The 6,974-nt window shown below is 33.8% G+C and overlaps 1 long non-coding RNA gene across 1 annotated transcript; it reads left to right on the forward strand.

The window, feature by feature from the left end:
* The first annotated feature begins 355 nt into the window (after window positions 1-355).
* Window positions 356-3,201, forward strand: LOC149774489 (uncharacterized). The gene is made up of 4 exons (XR_016416817.1): window positions 356-469; window positions 992-1,142; window positions 2,524-2,632; window positions 3,130-3,201. It is a non-coding gene; the product is annotated as an uncharacterized LOC149774489 (long non-coding RNA).
* The last annotated feature ends 3,773 nt before the right edge of the window (window positions 3,202-6,974 follow it).

Below are 6,974 nucleotides of genomic sequence, written 5' to 3' on the forward strand. Positions count from 1 at the left end.
CAAATTATGTTAAAGCTTATCTGCTGCTTGGATAAATTCGTTTCCTTTTTAATAGAATTTAAATTTACAACGTTTCTTTTTTACTGCAAAGATTCAAGCTGAGTTTTATATCAATTAAACTTGGAAATTAATTGATAATAAAAGCGATGTAATGGTAAGTGATCTACACAAGACCGAATATTTATTCCTCTGTAAGCAAAACCTAAAATGTTTCCCAAAGTTTAGTGACATTTGGAAATTCCTTTTAGTTTCTTTTCATACAGCTTAGATATATATTTGTCTAGTGGCTTACAAGTTATTTAAATGTTCTCAAAACATCCTTATTTTGGTAAATACTTTACAAATGTTCCATTTCAGATTCTCTTTATGTTCCGAGGAGAAGATGATTTTGAACATTCTGAGAAAAACCCTTAAGAAGACCAGAAAAACATACATACAGGCATACGGACAGACCTAGGACAGGCGGCGGGTGAGAATACGAGAATATTATATATCTATATTCATCTGGATAAACAGACAGTGCCATTTCTTAGAGCATTGAACAGAAGTTTTAACAATATTGTTTCTTTGTTCATTCCAACAAAAACGTTTTTACTGCACAGGTATTCTTCAGGCGGCCAAGGCAAAATTTTGTAATTTTAGTATCATGTAACCATGTACATCTATGCATTCAATGCAATATTTTTTTTGTAGAAGTATTTTTCATCACGTATATTCATTAGTACCTAACTTTCTTTTATGACAAACACCATCAATAATGTCGATAATAATAATAATAATAATAGTAATAATAATAATAATAATGACAATGACTACAACGACGATGATGAGATGTAATCTCATAATTCTACAAGTCGGCAGAAAAAAATGTTTTCTTATATTTGTAATCTATTGGTCATCAGTTGCATTAACTGATTAGATTAACGGACATTATGGAGATTCGTTATGCTTTTAAAACAATTTAATTTCTTTCTTGCTTTCTGTTTTACAGATGTATAAGAACGCGTTAACCCGCCTAGAGTCCCAAACGGTATCCAAGGAGGTCTTAAAACAGGCCCTTACGGTCAAGGCCAAGGAAGCGCGCCAACCGCTTTGTGAAAGCCCTAGAATTAGAGCAGAATGCGAAGGTGAAGATGACCACGGTAATGCTGTTTCTTTTTCATGTTCACTTATTGTTACATGCGTTGAAGAGTAACTTCACATAACTCATATAGCACACTCTCAGTGGCCCAGGTGTGGGCGTGAAGTGACTTACGGTGGAGGAAACCTGAGAACCCAAGATAAACCAGCAGTCTTGGAATGACCATCACTTACACTTGTACGTGTAAAAACTGGAGATTTTTCACAAGAGATACAAAGTCATCACGGCTTTTGCTGCCGTCTTTCCTCAGTTAAAATGCATGAACAATGTATATTGTTCTTCAGCTTACTTGTATAAGTGTTCATTTGTTACACTGAAACCTCCAAGTTACTATAATCATGTTTCCCCACTATAATTCTTATAATCCTGTCTTCTATATTCAATCCTTATCATCCTGTTTCTTCTCTAAAGTATGTAAACAATGCACAGTATAGAACTTGAAGGTACTGCTGATATGCCTATGTATTTATTGTTTATTCTTTCCATAACATTCTATTGTAAAGAAAGAATCGATCAGTGGAGGTATTTTCCAATCCCCTATTCTTAATCTATCTCCCTATCCACCTTTCAGTTAGGTTATGGAGAAATACGAATATGTGTCCAAGCGAGTAGCCGTGAGAAAAATACAGTATTTTCTCGACATCTGGAGAACACATCTCTCTCGGTACATCGAACCTTCCTTCACTTCCACCGAAAAAAGTGTTGGGTGTGAATGCATTCTGTATGCAATTGCAATAACCTATAGTTCTTTTAAGATATTTAAGTAGAATCTTTATCGTGAATCGTGCTATACTATATAGTTTTTCTACATTTACTAAACTGTGAATGGAGTAAAACAGTTGTGATTTATGTAATAATATTTTTTCTATTTGCTTAATTTCTATCTTTTGAAATTTCTCTGTAATTTACATGATGTCTAATTGGAGAGTGACATTCCTCTATCTGCAGTTAGCCGAGGGGCCTTATCTTATCATAATAGAGATAATTTCGCTCATCTTTGTCTTCTTCCATTTTGAAAGTACTGACACAATGTTTATATATATTCGTTATTAACTTTGAATTTTTTTTTCGTCCTTCATGGCCACATGGCCAGTCTGTATCCTCTTTAGCACTATACCCATTGACAGAAAAGAAAATGCATTGTAACTGTATATATGGATTAAGCTGTGTGACACCCATGAAACCTTGGTCACTGTAATTGACCTTCTAAAGTCAATTGAACAACATTAATTTTTAACGAACCACAGAAGCGAAAATCTTTTCTTAACCCTATTTTTGCTTTCTTTCCTAAAATGCTTGAAAAAGTATAATCCATTATTATTATTATTATTATTATTATTATTATTATTATTTTATTATTATTATCATTATTATTATTACAGAAATCGATATCGAGGTGCCTTTATGCGAGTCCTTGGTGTCAATGCACATCATGCAGTTGAAACACTTTTTGAGTGCAACAGACGAATATTCACAACACTACAAATAAATGTAAGCAATAAATGACGATATTTCATCAAAGATGATTCAATTTATACTGTACAGTGTTTTATCATACTTGTATTCATCATTTTTTCAAGGAAATTTGCATAATTTAATTTCTTCAACGCTTTTAGAGAGTTTTGGATGAAGATTTCGTAAAAATCTCGTCTCTTGTATAGACTTTTTAATGATTGACCCTAAAACGAATAGACTATAATGCAATGTTCTTTCTGATCATGATGAGGCATTAAAATGTATAATCTTTTACCAACTTTTATTTCCCTCTTCTTCCTAGTTTGCTTTGATGTAGGAACTAAATTTTAATATTGCAGCATTCGTATCTTTATATTCAACTCCTTTATATGTAAAACAAGTTTCACAACTTGAAGCTAACCTTTAAATTCTAAGTAGTTTAATGAGAACCACTCATTTGCTGCGGATACAGTCCCATAGGTTACAAACTAATTAGGTAAAACGGTTATGTAGTTATTTCTTTTTCAAAATAGAGGAACACTGGCATTGGTGTAGACGTAAAACAAGTTCTTGGATTTGAACCGAAAGTAAGATCCATGACAGAGAAGACGAATGACATTGAGTCATATATGGGTAAGTAGATATTTCAGCATGTACACTGTAATATGAAGTTCCTAATAATACGTTCATAATGCAACAAATATTTGACAAGAAATGTCCACAACGAGAAATGTTAATAATTGTGACATCTAGTACTTCTACAGGTGCAGAACTCAACCAATGTCAACGCGTAAGGTAAACGTCTACAAACTTAACATGCATCAACAGTTAATGCATATTGGTTTTTCGTCGCTTTCGTCCATTTTGAAGGACGCTATTATCGCTATCAATAATTGTCGTTATCTTGTTCTACAGAGTATTCTGGTCTTGCTGACTCCGTGTTTCTGCCTCCAGGCTTTAAATGGCATGAAGTCGACCAAGATACAAGGCAGTCCCAAGTGACATCATCAGGTTAGATATTAAAATCGATAAATAAATAAATAAAGAAATAAAGAAATAAATAAAGAAATAAATAAAAAAAGAAATAAATAAATAAGAAATATGTTTGAAGATATTAATATGAAACAGGATAGGCGCAAAGCGAGCGTTTCATTGTGTGCTATACCGGTTGTCTGACTTTCCAACATACGGTAAAATTGTTCTAACATTTCGACCAATTGGCAAATTATTAAAACAACGCAGTTAATCAGCTGAAGTTATTTTTAATACAGAAACATGTGCATATCTCATTAAATCTTTCAGACTTGTCTACACCTCTCAAACAACAAGTGACAGTTGTACATGACCATAAGGCCAATGGAAAACACGAGCTCAAATGCAAGAAAGGTAAGATTTCATGATATTTGATTTGCAGAGAAGCAAATCCCATTTTAATACATTCTAAAAGCATATTGTTCTAATATGGTCAGTTTTTATTGCATTTGAAATGACTATCGTGTTTGGCAATTGAGAAATACAGTAAACATTGTTCTGATGCAGGCTTTGTGACAATCTTTGTAATATATTGCCCTTCCTCAGGATGTTACTGTTATTGGTGGTTGTGATTTATTTCTTTTTTTTATCAAAGGGATAACATTACTTAGTACAGTCTTAAAAGTATTAGATTTTCTCTCTGTATCTTCACTAATTTTATTGTCAATCGGCATCGTCATTTTGACCAAAGAGATACAATTCTGCAAATCTAGGTAGATATATGTGACATAGTTGTATCTGTAAATGACCCAGCGGGATAAAGACAGCTAAAATGAAAAGTTTTTTTCTTTCTTCTTTTCAACAAGTACTATTTATAAATTCAAACCAGGATTTAAATCCTCCTCGTAACACGAAATAGACATAAAGCTCCTTTCTACTGACTGTAAATATAGAAGGAAAAATACAGGTAAAAACGTTTTGCTGCTGCATACTTTTAACAATAACTTAACTCACTGACACAAAATGTAATAATGTATCAACATTTTATCCACAGGGATGGTGGTCAATCAAATGACGGATGCCAGTTAACTTGGACTGGCACTCGGTTTTTATAAGAGAACATTTCCTTTTAGTTAGAATAAAATCGGATTTTTCCCCGTAAAGTGTGTGAGCTCTGAATCCCGACTTGTTTTAAAGAAAAGGTGCAGACGGAATTTGCCGAATAACAATTATCGGGCATTTTCTAACAAAAATGTAAATATTGTTTATACATGGAAATTCATTAATTTTTTTTCTAGTGAAATCATAATAAATCATGTCTACAACATTGTTTTGGCCAGCAAGGCCCTGACACTGAATATTGATCATCATTTATCCATGTATGAGAGAGAGAGAGAGAGAGAGAGAGAGAGAGAGAGAGAGTAATTCTGTCTCAATAAACTTATTATGTTTTACCGATGTGAATTATCCTGACTCAGCGAATAAAGAAAATCGTCTAACATATTTTGTGTGTTATCATTAAATTATCAAGCTAGCCAAAGAGATTCACCACAAAGACAGACACAGACACACATCCCTTCATCCTTATCACAGAGTGAGTAATGCATTACCTAAAGATCGTCGATTAAGACGATGCGAGAGCACTTGAAGAAATAAGGAAAAAATATTACACATACGCAATATTCTGCTGAGTTTACTAAAAAATTTAAATACATGAACCGGCGTGCGTGCGTGCGTGCACACACACACACACACACATATAAAGCATTCACGGTGTATCAATGATGGAACACAAATGATGTACACATCTGTAATTAAACGGAAACGAGTTTCGCTTTTCATGATTTTTCGCCCATTCTTGCTACGATGCTCGAGAGAGAGAGAGAGAGAAACAAAAACAGAAAAAGATTAAATGCATCACAGTGTGTTTACCACGTAACCAAGAAAGACATTGTTTGCAACTTTGTATCATTTAATACATAAACATTGTAAATAAATCCCAAGGAAAGTGCACCCATACCGTTACAACGAACCATATTGTTGGAGGTTACTTGATACAAGTTCTATTTCAAGGTTTTCATCCAGTACAAATTCTTTTTCTCTCTCACACCATATTTATGCGTGTTTTGTCCTTAAAACGTTAGAGCGGTTTTGGGAACGGCAAAAAGAAATTATTGCAATAAAATTGAGTACCATATTAAATTCACACACACACACACACACACACACACACACACACGCAGACAGAGGCGTGCGCGCACGCGCACACGCACACTCACATAAACACACACACACACACACACACACACACACACACACACATATATAGATATAAAGTATTCACGGTGTATCAGTGATCGAACACACGTGATGTTACATCTTTAATAAACGGAAACGAGTTTTGCTTTTGATGATTTTTGGCCCGGACTTGCAACGATACTCTTGTGAGAGAGAGAGAGAGAGAGAGAGAGAGAGAAACAGAGACAGAGAGACAGAGAGAGAGATAGGTGAGGGAGAGTGTGGTGGGTGGGATTTGGACATTGTCATATTTAATTAATGATAATCGATCGATTTTCAGAGCATTAAAATAGGTTTAAGAAACAAAAAAAAAAAATAAGATTAAATACATCAATGTATGTTTACCACGTAACCGAGATAGGCGACACTGTTTGCAACTTTGTATCATTTAATACATAAACATTGTAAATAAATCCCAGGGAAAGTGCACCCATACCCTTACAAATAAACCATATTGTTGGAGGTTACTTGATATAAGTTCTATTTCAAGGTTTTCATCCAGTACAAATTCTTTTTCTCTCTCACACCAGATTTATGCGTGTTTTGTCCTTAAAACATGATAGCGGTTTTTGGAACGGCAAAAAGAAATGATAACGATAAAATTGAGTACCATATTAAACTTCACACACATACGCACACACACACGCACACGCACACTTCCACCCCCACCCGCATATATATATATATATATATATATATATATATATATATATATATATATATATATATATATATATATATATAAAGTATATACGACGTATAAATGATCGAACACACACAATGTATCCATCCTTCGTTAAATGGAAACAAAAGTCGCTTTTCATGGATTGTCGCCCATATCATGCTAAGATGCTCTTGAGAGAGAGAGAGAGAGAGAGAGAGAGAGAGAGATTAATTCTGGAGATTAATTCTGTCTCAATAAGCTTATTATGTTTTACGGATGTGAATTATCCTGATTTAGCGAATAAAGAAAATCGCCTAACATATTTTTTGTGTTCTCTTAAAACCTACAAGTTAGCCTCAGGGATTCACCACACAGACATATATATATACACACTTACCTTACCCTTATTATAGAGTGAGTAATGTATTACCTGAAGATCATTAA

This window comes from Sinohyriopsis cumingii, unplaced genomic scaffold (genome assembly GCF_028554795.1).
Source record: "Sinohyriopsis cumingii isolate HCF-2022 unplaced genomic scaffold, ASM2855479v2 utg000229l, whole genome shotgun sequence".
Classification (NCBI taxonomy): domain Eukaryota; kingdom Metazoa; phylum Mollusca; class Bivalvia; order Unionida; family Unionidae; genus Sinohyriopsis; species Sinohyriopsis cumingii.